Source organism: Marmota flaviventris, chromosome 1, assembly GCF_047511675.1.
Source record: "Marmota flaviventris isolate mMarFla1 chromosome 1, mMarFla1.hap1, whole genome shotgun sequence".
NCBI lineage: Eukaryota > Metazoa > Chordata > Mammalia > Rodentia > Sciuridae > Marmota > Marmota flaviventris.
This window is the reverse complement of record NC_092498.1, coordinates 106,137,119-106,156,205: the sequence shown is the minus strand read 5'-3', so window position 1 is coordinate 106,156,205 and position 19,087 is coordinate 106,137,119.

Below are 19,087 nucleotides of genomic sequence, written 5' to 3'. Positions count from 1 at the left end.
CCAATTGGAGGAGGGGCAGAGCAGAGCTGCCGCCCGTGCCTGCAAAGTAGGCAGACCTGTGACCAACAGGCAGAACAGGCCCAGCGGCCCGTCAGAGTGGTAGACAGATCACCCCAATTGGAGGAGGAGCACAGCCGCCACCCGCCCCTGCAAGGGAGACTTTTCAAATATACAAGAGCAATATAAATATATAGGGGAAAATTTTCAAAAACACAACAGTTTCACCAAGCAGAAAGAAACGCAAGCAGTATGAAAAGACAAGGAAAGAAAGGACCACAAGCAATGCAGGTCAACTCAACTTTAGAAGAGGTAATAGCTGCAGCAGATGGAATGTCAGATAAAGAATTCAGGATATACATGCTTCAGATGATCTGGAGTCTCAAGGAAGACATTAGACAGCAAAATCAGACAATGAAAGATCACTTCGACAATGAATTACATTAAAAAATCCAAGAAGCAAAAGATCAACTATACAGGGAGATAGAGGTTATAAAAAACAAACAAACAGAAATCCTAGAAATGCAGGAAGCAATAAACCAACTTAAAAACTCAATGGAGAATACTACCAGCAGAGTAGAACACTTAGAAGATAGAACATCAGACAATGAAGACAAAGTATTTCAACTTGAAAAGAACACAGACAGCTCAGCAAGACTGTTAAGAAACCATGAGCAGAACATCCAAGAAATATGGGATAACATAAAGAGACCAAACTTAAGAGTCATTGGGATACAGGAAGGTACAGAACTCCAAACCAAAGGAATGAGCAATCTATTCAATGAAATAATATGAGAAAACTTCCCAGACTTGAAGAATGAGACAGAATCCCAAATCCTAGAAGCCTACAGGACGCCAAATGTGCAAAATCATAAGAGATCCACACCTAGACACATTATAATGAAGATGCCCAACATACAGAATAAGGAGAGAATTTTAAAAGCTACAAGAGAAAGGAAGCAGATTACATTTAGGGGTAAGCCAATCAGGATAACAGCTGATCTTTCAACACAGACTCTGAAAGCTAGAAGATCCTGGAATAACATATTTCAAACACTGAAAGAAAATGGGTTCCAATCAAGAATTGTGTATCCAGCGAAATTAAGCTTCAGGATGGAAGATGAAATTAAAACCTTCCACGATAAACAAAAGTTAAAAGAATTTGCAGCTAGAAAACCATCTCTTCAAAACATCCTCGGCAAAATATTACAGGAAGAGGAAATGGAAAATAACAATGAAAACCAACAGTGGGAGGTAGGCCAGTAAAGGGGGGGGGGGAAATAATCAAAGAGGAAAACAAACCATGTTTAGTAACAGAAATAAACAAATATGGCTGGAAGAACAACCCATATCTCAATAATAACCCTAAATGTTAATGGCTTAAACTCACCAATTAAGAGACACAGGCTAGTAGAATGGATCACAAAACAAGACCCAACAATATGCTGCCTACAGGAGACGCATTTGATAGGAAAAGACATACATAGGCTGAAGGTGAAAGGTTGGGAAAAATCATATCACTCATATGGACTTCGGAAACAAGCAGGAGTGTCCATACTCATATCAAATAAAATAGATTTCAAGCCAAAGTTAATCAAAAGGGATAAAGAGGGACACTACATACTGCTCAAGGGAACCATACACCAACAAGAGATAACAATCATAAATATATATGCCCCAAACAATGGTGCAGCTATGTTCATCAAACAAACTATTCTCAAGTTCAAGAGTCTAATAGACCACCATACCATAATCATGGGAGACTTCAACACACCTCTCTCGCCACTGGACAGATCTTCCAAACAAAATTTGAATAAGGAAACTATAGAACTCAATAACACAATTAATAACCTAGACTTAATTGACATATATAGAATATACCACCCAACATCAAGCAGTTACACTTTTTTCTCAGCAGCACATGGATCCTTCTCTAAAATAGATCATATATTATGTCACAGGGCAACTCTTAGACAATATAAAGGAGTAGAGATAATACCATGCATCTTATCTGATCATAATGGAATGAAACTGAAAATCAATGATAAAAGAAGGAAGGAAAAAGCATACATCACTTCGAGAATGAACAATAGGTTACTGAATGATCAATGCGTTATAGAAGACATCAAGGAGGAAATTAAAAAATTCTTAGAGATAAATGAAAACACAGACACAACATATCGGAATCTATGGGACACATTGAAAGCAGTTCTAAGAAGAAAATTCATTGCTTGGAGTTCATTCCTTAAAAAAAGTAAAAATCAACAAATAAATGATCTCATACTTCATCTCAAAATCCTAGAAAAAGAAGAGCAAAACAACAGCAAAAGAAGTAGAAGGCAAGAAATAATTAAAATCAGAGCTGACATTAATGAAATCGAAACAAAAGAAACAATTGAAAAAATTGACAAAACTAAAAGTTGGTTCTTTGAAAAAATAAACAAAATCAACAGACCCTTAGCCATGCTAATGAAGAGAAGAAGAGAGAGAACTCAAATGACTAGCATATGGAATGAAAAAGGCAATATCACAACAGACACTTCAGAAATACAGAATATAATCAGAAATTATTTTGAATCCTTATACTCCAATAAAATAGAAGATAGTGAAGGAATCGATAAATTTCTTAAGTCATATGATCTGCCCAGATTGAGTCAGGAGGATATAGACAACCTAAACAGACCAATATCAATTGAGGAAATAGAAGAAACCATCAAAAGACTACCAACTAAGAAAAGCCAGGACCAGATGGGTATACAGCAGAGTTTTACAAAACCTTTAAAGAGGAACTAATACCAATACTTTTCAAGCTATTTCAGGAAATAGAAAAAAGAGGGAGAACTTCCAAATTCATTCTACGAGGCCAACATCACCCTGATTCCTAAACCAGACAAAGACACTTCAAAGAAAGAAAACTACAGACCAATATCTCTAATGAACCTAGAGGCAAAAATCCTAAATAAAATTCTGGCGAATCGGATACAAAAACATATCAAAAAAAAAAAAAATGTGCACCAAGTAGGATTCATCCCTGGGATGCAAGGCTGGTTCAATATATGGAAATTAATAAATGTTATTCACCACATCAACAGACTTAAAAATAAGAACCATATGATCATCTCGATAGATGCGGAAAAAGCATTCAACAAAGTACAGCATCCCTTTATGTTCAAAACTCTAGAAAAACTAGGGATAACAGGAACATACCTCAATATTGTAAAAGCAATCTATGCTAAGCCTCAGGCTAGCATCATTCTGAATGGAGAAAATTTGAAGGCATTCCCTCTAAAATCTGGATCAAGACAGGGATGCCCTCTCTCACCACTTCTGTTCAACATAGTTCTCGGAACACTGGCCAGAGCAATTAGACAGACGAAAGAAATCAAAGGCATAAAAATAGGAAAAGAAGAACTTAAATTATCACTATTTGCAGGTGACATGATTCTATACCTAGCAGACCCAAAAGGGTCTAAAAAGAAACTATTAGAGCTAATGAATGAATTCAGCAAAGTGGCAGGATATAAAATCAACACGCATAAATCAAAGGCATTCCTGTATATCAGTGACAAATCCTCTGAAATGGAAATGAGGACAACCACTCCATTCACAATATCTTCAAAAAAAATAAAATACTTGGGAATCAACCTAACAAAAGAGGTGAAAGACTTATACAATGAAAACTACAGAACCCTAAAGAGAGAAATAGAAGAAGATCTTAGAAGATGGAAAAATATACCCTGTTCATGGATAGGCAGAACTAACATCATCAAAATCTCGATATTACCAAAAGTTCTCTATAGGTTTAATGCAATGCCAATCAAAATCCCAACGGCATTTCTTGTAGAAATAGATGAAGCAATCATGAAATTCATATGGAAAAATAAAAGACCCAGAATAGCAAAAACAATGCTAAGCAGGAAGTGTGAATCAGGCGGTATAGCGATACCAGACTTCAAACTATACTACAGAGCAGTAGTAACGAAAACAGCATGGTACTGGTACCAAAACAGGCGGGTGGACCAATGGTACAGAATAGAGGACACAGAAACCAATCCACAAAACTACAACTATCTTATATTTGATAAAGGGGCTAAAAGCATGCAATGGAGGAAGGATAGCATCTTCAACAAATGGTGCTGGGAAAACTGGAAATCCATATGCAACAAAATGAAACTGAATCCCTTTCTCTCGCCATGCACAAAAGTTAACTCAAAATGGATCAAGGAGCTTGATATCAAATCAGAGACATGCCGTCTGATAGAAGAAAAAGTTGGCTATGATCTACACACTGTGGGGTCGGGCTCCAAATTCCTCAATAGGACACCCATAGCACAAGAGTTAATAACTAGAATCAACAAATGGGACTTACTCAAACTAAAAAGTTTTTTCTCAGCAAAAGAAACAATAAGAGAGGTAAATAGGGAGCCTACATCCTGGGAACAAATCTTTACTCCTCACACTTCAGATAGAGCCCTAATATCCAGAGTATACAAAGAGCTCAAAAAATTAGACAATAAGATAACAAATAACCCAATCAACAAATGGGCCAAGGACCTGAACAGACACTTCTCAGAGGAGGACATACAATCAATCAACAAGTACATGAAAAAATGCTCACCATCTCTAGCAGTCAGAGAAATGCAAATCAAAACCACCCTAAGATACCATCTCACTCCAGTAAGATTGGCAGCCATTATGAAGTCAAACAACAACAAATGCTGGCGAGGATGTGGGGAAAAGGGTACACTTGTACATTGCTGGTGGGACTGAAAATTGGTGAGGCCAATTTGGAAAGCAGTATGGAGATTCCTGGGAAAGCTGGGAATGGAACCACCATTTGACCCAGCTATTCCCCTTCTCGGTCTATTCCCTAAAGACCTAAAAAGAGCATGCTACAGGGACACTGCTACATCGATGTTCATAGCAGCACAATTCACAATAGCAAGACTGTGGAACCAACCTAGATGCCCTTCAATAGACGAATGGATAAAAAAAAATGTGGCATTTATACACAATGGAGTATTACTCTGCATTAAAAAATGACAAAATCATAGAATTTGCAGGGAAATGGATGGCATTAGAGCAGATTATGCTAAGTGAAGCTAGCCAATCCCTAAAAAACAAATGCCAAATGTCTTCTTTGATATAAGGAGAATAACTAAGAACAGAGTAGGGACGAAGAACATGAGAAGAAGATTAACATTAAACAGGGATAAGAGGTGGGAGGGAAAGGGAGAGAGAAGGGAAATTGCATGGAAATGGAAGGAGACCCTCAGGGGTATACAAAATTACAAACAAGAGGAAGTGAGGGGAAAGGGAAAAAGAATACAAGTGGGAGAAATGAATGACAGTAGAGGGGGTAGAGAGAGAAGAGGGGAGGGGAGGGGAGAGGAGGGGGGATAGTAGAGGATAGGAAAGGCAGCAGAATACAACAGACACTAGTATGGCAATATGTAAATCAATGGATGTGTAACTGATGTGATTCTGCAATCTGTATATGGGGTAAAAATGGGAGTTCATAACCCACTTGAATCAAAGTGTGAAATATGATATATCAAGAACTATGTAATGTTTTGAACAACCAACAATAAAAATTAAAAAAAATACAACAAGAAAAGTTTAATAAATTAAAGAAATCATTAGTTTGTTGTCAGTGGAGAATAGCAGAGGAAATCAGAAATAGGCCACTAACTCTCTGGAGAGGAGAGAAACTGAGCAAGCTGAAATGACTTCTGGGGCTGCTCTTACCAGGGGGGCCATTGTTGATCCTGAGCAACAGGCAGGAGGCTCAAAGTTTTTTTACAGACTGTAGAGAAACATAAAATTCAGAGGAGATGTAGGTTACTTCTGGAAGGCCTGAGCACATGCTTTATGTTAACTTTTAAGTTTTAAATTTTTTTTCTGGAACTACATAACATGGAGAGCTCAAACATTTCAGCATAAAGTCACTGAAAAACTAGCCTATCTCTCAGAAATATTGTGAAAGAAATATTAAATTTTCTGACCCACCAGGAAACACAATACAAGACTAATATGTCCTTAGATGATATTCTAGATGTAAAATATTATTTGACAGAAGTCAACAGTCGTCCAGCATGAAATTCTTAGTAAACTAAAGGAGAAGTTACTTCTTTTACTCTGGTGACTAGACCCACAGTCATACTCCAGAACATGCTTTATGATAAAATGGTGACAACTCTCTCTGTGACTATCAGGGACCATGTAGCATGCTCTCTGTCATTACTGGGTTTGACAGAGCCCTGGAAGCTCCAGCCAGGGCCAGAGGTGAGATAAAGAAGGAAAATATATAAAGAGAAACAACATATTCATTATCCATGCATGATGTGGTTATTTAGGAAGACAAGTCAAAAAAGAGCTCACAAAATAAAAAGCATGAAAACTTAGCAAGGTAAATTCAATACAGTATCCACAGAGCAAAATAAGCTTATTTCTATTTATCAGTAATGAATAGGAAATTCAACTTATAAGACATTTTAACATAGTTTAGAAAGTCTTAAGGACATGTGGATAAATCAAATGAAGTATGTAGAAATCTTAAACAACATAAAACACAGTATAGGAAAATTAAAAATAGATAAGTAAATAAATGGAGGTATACTGTATTAAGTTTTGATAGATTTCATATTATAAACATATTGATTCTTCCTGAAATGAACTACAGATACAATGCAATTCCAACACCACACAGTGTTTTTAAATATATAACTACAAAAACCCCTAAAGTTTTGTGAAAATTAAGTTAATACATTTAAAACAATCCTGCACAAGGTTAAATAGAATAAGCAGGAGGAGGAGGAGCAGATGGAAAGAGGAGGAAAATATAGGAAATGAAGTAAGAGAACAACAATACCAGAGGACTCACAAAAACAGATATTAAATCTTATTTATGACTCTATAATTATTAAGAAAGTGTGGTTTAGTTATTCTTTAACAAATTAATTAGTAAATGCAATAGAATTGAGAAACAGTCCCAAATTCATATTGATTAATGACAGCAATGATACTGAAGTGCCACTGAGAAAAGATGGTGATTTCAATAAACTGTGCTGGGTTAACTGGATATGCAAATAGAGAAAATGACCCTTAAATTCTATCTTGCACCACATATAAAAATCAGCCTTGGGTGACTATGTATGTACATTTAAAAGAATAAAAATTGAATTTATAATAAAACATAAGAGAAAATGTGCATGTTCTTCATAGAGAAAAAGACTAAACAGTTCACAAAAAATGCTTACCAAAAAGTCATGTTCAGGAGTTGTTTACATGACTATGTTATATAAAAATTAATCAATATGTGCATTTTATGATTCATGCATGTTTGTGTATACATGTTTTGATGTATCTATAACATGTCAATAACATTTACAATTAGATAGTATGTTTTGTTCTTCAGGGAGATTACATTTCTCTTTTAAATAAATATTTCATCAAATTTCTTATTTAAAATTGGAATTACTCAAACACACACACACACACAAACATGCAACTCAATGAAAGGAAAACAGAATTCAATATATGTTTAATTCCCAGCAACATTCATTGAACAGAGATATTTTTAGGGCATCTTTGTGTCTTAATTCTACCTAAATGTTTAAACAAATAAGATAATGCAAAGCTAAAACATTCAGTTGATATAAAACCATTTAAACAGAAAAATGGAGTCCTCTCTTTGAGGAAAGATTAAGACAATGATGAGAGATGAAAAACTTCTCCTGGATTTTATACACATATTTTAAATTAAAAGGTTTTGAACAAACTCAGTGATTTAACCACACCTATTAGTAACTTGTTCTTCTGCCTTTCTCAGCACAATGTATAAGTAATCACAAAGTCATTGAAAAATATCATTCCTTAGATAGAGGGAATATAAATAAATTTTATGAGCAAAGATTAAATGATTTGAGTTTTTTGAAAAATAGAAAAGTAAATGAAATATTTAATAACCATTTTCAGCATTAAATTGGGAATTACATGTTAAATAAACTATGAATATTTCTATAATTTACAAAGACTATTAGGAGCATTTAATTTATTTTCGTGTTGGAGATTGAACACATCAGTGCAATGGGAGGTGGCCTCATATATAGCAATTTTGAGAGCTCCAATGTTAGGTCAAGAAATCAGAAGGATCCTTTTCTTCAATACCTATCCTATATAGAGGTACACAGAGAAAACTGAATTTTGACCTTTTGTCTAACACTGTGCAATTGTGTGTCCTAGTACACGACAGATCCATTTATTACAGCATGATACATTTTAAGCAATTTTGTTTGGTTTTTTTTTTTTTATAAATTTTGAAAAAAAAATTATAATTAAAATAATGTGACATTTTGTACAAATTCACGAAAATTCCCAGTTTGACTAGCATTGGCCGCGGGGATGTTCATTTTGGAAAGAAAAGATTATACATGTATGATTTATATATTTTTTTGGTGCTGGGTATCAAACCTAGGGCTTCACATGAGCTATAGTACTGCTCTTCCACTGAGTTTCAACCCCGGCCCTTGTAAAGATTTCAGAGATAGCTTATTCTACTGTGCAACACCTCTAGTTAACAAAAGTGTATTCTCCACTTCAAATTTTATTAAATGGATAGATTTTGTGTTTAATGTTCTCACAATAGAAAAAATAAAACAAAACAAAAGGGACAGGAGGAAACTGGGAGGTGTTGGGTATGTATATTACCTTAGTGGTGGTGGTAGCATCATGACTAAGCTTATCAAACTGTGCAAGTCAAACAGATATAGCTCTTTGTAAAGTCGCTAAACAAAAAAAACAAACCACTGGTGCATCAAAATGTGACCTTGTGTGGAAATAGGATAATATGGATGTGATTAGCTAAAATGAGGCCTCAGTAGGACAAACCTTTAACTCTGAGACTGGTCTTCCTTATAAAGAAGGAAGACACAGACATATGAGGGAAGAGTGTTTGTGCCCTGCAGAGGCAGAGATGAGCTCAGATGAAAGGCAGGGATGGCAAGAACAGTGGGCAAATGATCAGAAGTTAGGAGGAAGCTAAGGGGACTCTCCCCTAGCAAAACCAGAGGGAGCACAATGCTTTGATGCTCTGATCTTCCAACCTAGGATAGCCAGGTATAATGGCACAGTCCTCTAATCCTAGCAGCTCTTGAGGCTGAGGCAGGAAGATAGGAAGATCAAGAGTTCGAAGCCAGCCTCTGCAAAAGTGAAGTGCTAAGCAACTCAGGGAGACCTTGTCTCCAATAAAATACAAAAATAAGGCTGGGAATATGGCTCAGTGGTTGAGTGCCCCTGAGTTCAATCCCTGGTATAAATAAAATAAAAAAAAATAGAAAAAAAAATCTGTAGGATAATCTATTTCTATTGTTTATGACAATAAAATAAAAAACCAACAAAGTTTATTATAGGTGCTATTTTGTGAACAATCATAACAATGTAGCTGGAGTTTATTTTAAGTGAAAATACTAAGAGCTTCACCCATAAATACCTATAAAAAGATGTAAGCTATTGGAAAGTTTTAGGTGCAGAGGCAATTAATACAAATTTCTGTAGCCCTGATCCTGCCTGGTAAGTCTTTTTCTAGCAAATCTCCCCAAGGATGAAATGCCAAGTACAGCTCATTTGTTATCCATGGCAATATGTTCTCAAGTCAACAACTGCTGCATCAGAGAGAGAAACAGCTTACGGAATGAGCACAAATTTGTTAAATCCATCTAAATAATTGCTTTTTTCCTTAAAAATACCATCTTAGAAAGTAGAACTGCTTTAAGAAATTCTAAGAGAAAAGTTTATACCAATAAACACATATGTCATAATAGATGAAAGATCTCAAACAAATGACATAATATTATATCTCAAGAACTAGAAAAAAACAATCTAAACCATATATGACTAGAAAAAACAAAATAACAAAGATTAGAACAAAAACACACAAAATAGATACTAAAAATAAAGTAAAAATATCAACCAAATAGTTGATCTTTCAAAATAATATTAAGTCAACAAACTTTTTGCTAGACCAATTATGAAAAAGTAGAGAAGCTTCAATTAAATAAAATTAAGAAATATAAAAGGCAGCATCACAGTCATTACCACAAAATACAAATTATCATAAAGAATTATTATGAATGATTATATTTCAAGGAAATTATAAAATTTGGCCCAAAATGTATAAATTCTTGGCCACCTACAACCTAGCAAGTTTGAAGTAAGAAAAGGGATATCTACACAAGCCAATAAAAAAGAAAACAGATTGAATGATTAAAAAGTATAATATGAAAGTATGAAACAGGAGTAAAACATTTTCCACCACCAAAGCAAAGCTCAGGATTTGACTCCTCTGCTGAACTTTACCTGACATTTAAAGAAGAACTAATACTTTTTTTTCCTTCAAACTATTCCAAAAAAAACTTAAGATGAAGGGATTCTTTTGAACATACTGTAGGAGATATATTTCAGTTAGCTTTCCACTGTTATAGCCAAAAGACCTGACAAGAACAATTTTAAAGGAAGAAAAATTTGCTTAGACCTTATGGACTCAGAGGTCTCAGTCCATAGACAGCTGACTCTTGCTCTGGGCCAGAGGTGAGGCAGATCATCATGTCAGAGGAGTCTGGAGGAGAAAAACAGCTCAGAACAAGGTTGCCAGGAAGCTGAGAGAGGGCTACACTCACCAGGGACAAAACATATAGCTCAAAGTCACCCCTGCCCCCGCATACAACCTATTTCCTCTAGTCATACTCTCACGGCCTACGGTTAGGACCCATTATCCCTATCAGAAAATTAATGCACCGATTGGGTTAAGGCTTTCATAACCCAATCATTTTACTACTAAGACTTCTTGCATTGTCTCACACCTGAGCTCTCCCACCCTGAGGTGCGGGGGTGCCTCACATGTGAATCATGTGAACCTGATGTCAAAACCAGAAAAGCACACAGCAACATTATCCCTGATGAACAACAAGGCAAAATATTCAACCTAATTATAGACAAATGAAGTCAACAGCACGCTAAAAAGGTAATTCACCATAATCAAGAAGGGTTTATTTAAGGGATGTGAGAACATCATATTAACACAATGGGCAAAACGCTCATAATAGATGTAGAACGTTTCTTTTACACAGTTTAACACCCCTTCAAGATAAACTCTGGACAAGTTAAGTATAGAAGAAATGCACCTCAACACCATGAAAGCCATTTAAAGAAAATGCACAGTTAACATGAAACTGAACAGGCAAAAGTCAAAAAGCTTTTCACCAAAGATATGAAAAAACAAAACAAGGATTCCCCCTCACTTATACTCAACACTTCACTGAAAGTTCTATCCAGAGAAATAAGGCAGGAGGTAGAAGATGCATCCAAACCAGAAAGAAAAAAGATAAATTGTCCCTCTTTGCAGATTGTATGAGCTTACATATATAAAATCCTAGTGTTGGGGGGTGCTAGGGTTGTGGTTCAGTGGTAAAGCACTTGCCTTGCATGCATGAGATACTGGGTTCAATCCTCAGCACCAAATTAAAATAAATAAATAAAATAAAGTTATTGTGTCCATCTATAACTAAAAAAAAAATTAAAAATCCTAGTATCATCACCAAAAGAGTCTTCACATTAATAAACAAATTCAGTAAAGTTGCAGGATATAAAATCAACATAAACATCAGTAGCATGTTAGTATACTAAGGGTGAACTATCTGGAAAAGAAACTAAGAAAACAACTCTAATTTTATTTGGGTCTTCTCTCATGATTACAAAATAGTAAGATGCATTTAAGATTACATTATTAACCAAGAAATAATATTCAGATTATAAAAGGAGCCACATAACTCAGCACAACTCATCATCATCATCATCATCATCATCATCATCATCATCAGTCATCATCATCCTCTGATTTAATATGGGCAAATGACCTGAAGAGACATTTTTAAAAAGATAAAGCTAGAGAAAAAATATGGAGAAAAGGGAATTCTTAAAACACTGTTGATGTGAATATAAGTTGGCACAATTATTATGGGAACTCATGTAGAGATTACTAAAAAAAAAAGAAAAAAAAGAAAGAAAACTGGAAATATAACTAACTACTATATGACTCAGCAATTCCACCACTGGGTATATAAACAATGGAAATGAAATCAATACGTCCAGGAGGTATCTGCACCCTCATGCCTCATGCTTATTGCAACATTACTCACAGTAACCCAGATATGGAATCAACTGTCCACTAGTAGGTTAGACATTGTTGTATGTACAGGCAATGATATACTATTTAGTCATTAAAAGAATAAAATCCTGTCACTTGTGACAATGCAAATGAACCTAGAGGACTTTATGTTAATCAAAGTAAATAAGACACAGAAAGACAAAGCCCACATGATCTCACTTATGTGGGATCTAAAAAGATCTGTGTTTAAGTGGAGAGAAGCAAAAGATTAGCAGAGTCTGTTGTCTTTAGGGGGAGGCAGAGGAAGAAATTTTTTTTTGAAAAAGTCCAAAATTACAATAGGAGGAATAAATTCCAGAATCTTCCAGACAGCGAGGTAACTTAGTTTACAATGTAATATTGCATTCTGGAAAAATGTACAGGGAGTGGATGTTTTGTGTATCACCATGAAAAACCACAGCTCTGTTATATAATACATTTATTAGTTATTGTTTACCTTTTCTACAATGGAGATATACTTCAGAATATCATGTTGTACAAGATAAAGACATACAATATTATCAGTAAAATTTAAAAGTAAATGTACAAAAATTGAAAAAAAATATTCAGTGGTCATAATCCTGGATAGCTTTTATTAGCAAATCTCCCCAGAAGTCAAATGCCAAGTGTACTTGGCTTATCACTCTTTATCCACATGCTCTCAGTTAACAACAGCTCCATCAGAAAAAGAAATGGCTCACAGAGTGAGGACAAGTCCAATAGCTCTATTGGTTTTCTTTCAAAACTACCATGTTTATTGTTCAAACTTTTCTGACTTTGTTCAGATCTCAACTCTTGAGACATTTCAAAATACTAAAGAACAATCTCACCTTCATGTAGCAAAAACTCCAGTCCAAGTACTGCTGATCTTTTAGTGCCTCATTTGTTTCAAAGTTCTATGTGCCTGTTATCTGAGCTTAGGTTGCCCTCAGTCTTACAAATTCTAGTTGGAAGAAGCACCACTTATCTCCCTTATTCCTTCACCTCCTCTCATTGACGTGTTTATTACTTAATTCATGGTAACAGTTTGAGAACCATAGTCTTTCAGGAAATTATATGTGTGTTTTTAACTCTGGAAGATGAACCACTAAAGGTAATCATTGACACTCATGTACAAAGACAGAAACAACAAAATCTGAAAATGAACACATGAATCAGAGGCTGAATGAAACATCAACCCATTCAGAGCCCCCACTAGGATGCACTCCAATCACTTAGATTCTGTGGAAAGTGGCAATGTGCAGAACCAGAAGCAGAAACTATGTAACCTGAGATTTGTTACATGCAAAGGAACATATTAGAAAATGTTTCCAATCTATTCAGGTATAAACGAAAGTGGCATCAATTAGATAAGAACATACTGTATTAATTTAACATGCCAACAAATAGAATTTGCAACACAACAAAGGACTAACTACCAACAAAGGACAATGCAAAACACAAACAAAGACAATTGATGATAATTTTGGTAAATTTACTCAGATGTGGGAGTAATGGAGAAGGAAAGAAGACAAAATGAAAAGCCATGGAGAACAGATAACTATGTTTCATTATAGTTAATTAATGATAACATATGGTCCTTCAAATTATGATAAATAGAAGCTACCTTAAAAAGTGAAAATAATAACATTAATGAAGATAAATTCAAGGATTTTTTCCACCAAAAACCACTGTCAAAATAAATTCTATTGACTAATATTCAATTGATTCTTGATACCTAAATCAAGAAAGAAATTGGACTCTCCTTTAAAAATTTCTTTCAAATTGGTTGGTTAATGATTCAAACTTCAATTATCCTTTGGTAAACAGATGTATAAATAGTTAATTATCAGATATTTGAAAAGCAGACAATGTATGAGCTGTGCTGGAAATGTGATCTGTCAATCATCAATTGGCATCTATACTTAAATATAAAATGATCTTACTTCAGTATTTCACAGTTTGAAAGTTACTCCATCACTTTTAACCTTAATTCCCTCACTTTTATCAGAATAACCTTTAAAGAAAATATTATAATGATAATCAAAAAAGAGTTATGAGATTATTATATATAGAAAGGGTCACATATTATAGGGACAAAATAACTGATTATTGTACTGTTATTAGTGTTATTATTACCATTGTATTTACTTGCATTTCATGGGGAACTATTCCAAGGTTTGACATTCTTAAACAATTATGTTAATTTGGTGTTAATACTGAAGCATGTATTTTATCTTCTCTAGATTGTGTAGGGCTATGTCTTGCCCATTTATGTTACAAATAATTATATGGCACTTTTGTGTCTAGAATTCTGTTAGAAAATGCTTATTTAATTTGAGCTTTTGGAGATAATGTTTGTACATTCAGTACTTGACAAAGTGGCATTTTATCTTGAATGTGCAAATCAAAGATGTCTTCAAAAACCAGGGCTATATTCATTAATTGTAAGTAAAAGCATGGAAACATCAGAAACTTTAATTAAAAAACTAATTGGAATCAGACATTTTGTACATAAAAAGGGAATAAAACACTTATTAAGGGACAAACATGAAGCTTTAGCATTAGGATACAAATAAAGTAATATTGAACAATTATTTGCATTAAAATAAAAGATGGATCCTACTATGTATCAAGTACTGTACCAAATATTAGATCTCAAATATTACGCTCAGCATTTTTAGCTGAGGCATAGGCATTTGCCAAACTATAAACAATGTATTTGTAGATCTGGAATGTTTCTTAAAATGTCACTCAAAATTTTATTACTTCGGTAACTTTTTTCAAGCTCCTTTTTTTTCCTTAATATTTATATGCATAACTTTGTTAGCTCTTGTGGACTTTCTGGACACTCTCACTAGTAGGATATCCATTGCTTTAAATTCTATTGTGCACTCTTATCTTATCATTATGATTATGGGAAAGACAGTAAATTATGATAGTGTTAAAAATTGAGTAAGAGCAAAGACTTTTGGAGCATCCTCTTTTTGATGTTCCTTGTGCTACCATACTGTTTAACCAAAATATATTTTACCAAAATCAGCCTCCATACTTGAATGACAGATTTGTCTCAAAGAAGCTAGTGTACACAGTGAACTGTAATCTAGCTTAATGTGCAAACAAATTGTAACCTAACATAAAAATACACAAATGCAACCAAGTGATTGAGTCTCAAGCAATACAGCAACTGAACCTCCAGGGGATCATAGAGTGAAAGCTGCAAAAATATGACCATATAAGGAAAATGCCAGCACTGCCAATCAGATTATTGCTGTTTGTCACTTTCTTTTTTTTTTCTACTATAAATATAACCTGTACATGTGGCAGGGTGAAGCATTTCAAACCATCTTTAGTCTGAAATGGTGTATAATTATAAAACATTTTCCTTGCATAAATAAATAGTAAAATTTAACTGTTACAACTTTGTTTTTAAAGACATCACATTTGGTCACCATTGTATATTTTCTTTTTCCTTGTTTGCTAAGAGCCATAGCCAAGTAGTATGATGCATGGCATTTTTGCTTGAAAGGTGACGCCAGCAAGCCATTGAGATGGTATGATTATGTTAAGATCTGCATTCATATGGATATTAGACCCCTGCTGTCCACCTAGGCCTGCTATGGGACTCCTGGAGAGTTCCCATTGGTTGGGGAAGTGCGGTAGGAGGGAATTCCGGAGGAGGGATTTCCTGTTGCCAGTCGGGAGAACGCTGCTGTGTTGGTTGGCATTTTTTTCCTGGGAGCATATGGGGCATTGGCGGGGAGTTTCAAAAATTAAGTTTGTTCCTGCTTGAGTGGCTCGTGATTTTGTGCCCAGCCAGACTGTGGCACTTGTTGACTTAAATAATTAGCAAACTTGTTTGGAAATCTATGAGTAATACTGGGGTTTTAACTTACTTAAAATGGTTCACTGTTGATTTCAGCTTGTAGTATTAATATTAACTATACTTTACCTTTTGGTTCTCAACATATCAGTAAAAAGCTTGTTTTTTTCAAGAACAGTATTGATGAGACTAATTTTGCAATAACACCTTGAAGAACTAAGTAAATACTCTGCCCTGTTACTATCTTAATTATGAACTCACTTCCCAGGCAGCTTTCTTCTTCTTTATTTAGTTTCTAACTGACAGTCCTGAGGAACAGAACTTACCATACTTCTTTGGGGAAAAAAGCTCATGAAGTTTTCAAGTTGAAAGTGAAGGATATATATATGTGTGTATATATATATATATATATATATATATATATATATATATATACACATACATACACATACATACATTTATATATAATATATAATAAATAAATAATTATGTTAATTATATATTATAATATATAGATGATAAGTTATATATATTTTATATATTTCATGTATATAATTCTACAAAATTATTTTAAGAATAAATTTTAAAAAAAGCACTCAGGATAATATTGCAGCCATGATAAATGGCATTGTAAACTGGATTGTCAAATGCAGGCATTTCTTTTAAAGCACAAATATTTTTAAAGGGATTTATCAGAACCACAATTAGACGTATGCACAGCATCACTGGTTCTGTGGCGATATGAAAACAGCTCTTCTTTACACCACCCATAATTGGAAGAGTCTTCTATAATATGAAGAAATATTTTAAGAGGTTGACTCTGCCTCTTTCATTAGCACTCTTAATTTTTAAGACCTCTGTTTTATTATCTTTTTTGCATTCATGACCAATTAATTTTTTTAACATTTTTAAATGTATGATTTAATTCATTGTAGCTATATTTCAGACACACATGGGATATAATATGCTCCATTTCAGCTCCCAGTACTTCTTTCCTTCTCTTTTTCCCTGCCCGTTTCCTTTCCTCTACACTATCAGTCCTCCTTCAATTTGTTTATCATTTTTAAATTGGTACTTTAATAGATAAACATACATGTGGAATTAACCGGGACATATTCCCATATATGCATAATTTAGTCAATCTCATTCTTCAGTCCTCCTGTTCCCATCCCTCCTCCTTACCCCTCAATCACCTTTTTCTACTCCACTATTCTCTCTTCTATATTCATGGGAACCCTCCCCATTTCCCTTTATTTCGTTTTGCCTTCTACTTGAGAAAAAGCATTCAACTCTTGACTTTCTGAGTCTGATTTGTTTCTCTCAGTATGATGTACTCCAGTTCCATCTATTTGCTGACAAATGTCATAATTTCATTTTTATTTATGAACAAGTAATATTCCATTGTGTAGACACATACACACACACACACACACACACACATTATCTTTATTCATTCATCTTTTGAAAAGTTCTTAGGGTGGTTCCATAATTTGGGTATTGTGAATTGCACTGCTATAAACATTAATGTGTCTGAATCATGAGAGTATGCAGGAATTAGTTTTTTGTTTTTTGTTTTTTTTTTACAAATACCTAAGAGTGAGACAATGGGGTCATATGGTGACTCCATTCCTAGTCTTTTGTGGAATATCATAATGCTTTCCGAAGTGGAAGAGGGTGTACTAATTTGCAGTCCCAACAACAATGTATGAGTGTGCCTTTCCTCGCATATTCTTACCAGCATTTGCTATTATGTGTATTCTTGGTAGTTGCTGTGCTAACTGAAGTGAGAAGAAATCACATTGTAGTTTTAATTTTCACTTTCCATTATGCTAGGGATTTTGGTAATATATTTTGGGGCATTAGTATTTCTCCTTTTGAGAAATATCTGTGCAGTTCTTTTTGCTCATTTGTTGATTAGATTATTTGATTTTTTTAGTTAAGTTTTTTTGAGTTCTTTACATACTGGATTCTACCCTCCCTGTTGGAGGAGTAGCTGTCAAATATTTTCGCCCATTCCGTAAATTCTCTATTCATGATTGTGATTTGCTCTTTTTGCTATGAATTGCTTTGGCTATTTGGGGGTCTTTTATTCTTCCAAATTAATTTCAGGACTTTTTTTTTCTAGTTCAGTAAAGAATGTCGTTAGTATTTTGATAGGGATTGCATTGAATCTGCATAACACTTTTGGAAAAATGGCCATTTTAACAATATTAATTCTGTCCATCCAAGAACATGGAAGGTCTTTCCATTTTCTAAGGTTTTCTTCAATTTCTTTCTTCAATGTTGAATAGTTTTTTCTTAGAGTATTCTTTCACATTCTGTGTTAGACTTATTCCAAGGTACTTCTTTTAAGGTTATTGCGAATGGTATAGTTTTCCTAATTTCTTTTTCAGCAAAGTCACAAAGTCACTGTTGGAGTTTAGGAAAGCTATTGATCTTTCTATGCTTATCCTATATCTTGCTATTTAAAAAAATGTTTATCAGTTCTAGAATTATACTAGAATGTTTTAGGTCATATCATCAGCAAACAGAGATTTGACTTCATTTCCTATTTATATCCTTTTAATTTTACTATCATTTCTGATAAATCTGGATAGATTTTCCAATACTAATTTGATTGAGTAGTAAGAGAGTAGATTTTTTTTGAAGCATGCTCGTATCTTTTTTCAGACTTTACTTTATGCTCCTTTTCCTTTTGCTGGTTTTGCTCTGTATGCTTTTGCTGTGATAAAGCATAGCCACGAATAGGACAATATGGTTAAGTGTCTTTTGTATTTGAAAAGACTTTTCTTTGTGTCCTAAAATATAGTCTATTTTAGAGAAGGTTCCATGTGCCCTGAGAAGAAAGTAAATTTACTTTTGATGAACAAAATATTCTACAGACATCGTTTAGCTATATTTGATTAACAGCACTTTTTTTTTGAAAGAGATGTGTTGAAATTACCCAGCATTATTGTACTGTGGTCTATTTGATTCTTCACCTCTTCTGATTTATTTTGACTTAAAGTCTACTTTGTCTGATATGAGAGTAGCTATCTCTGCTGCTTTTGTGCAAATGATATACATTTTTTCCATCATTTCACCTG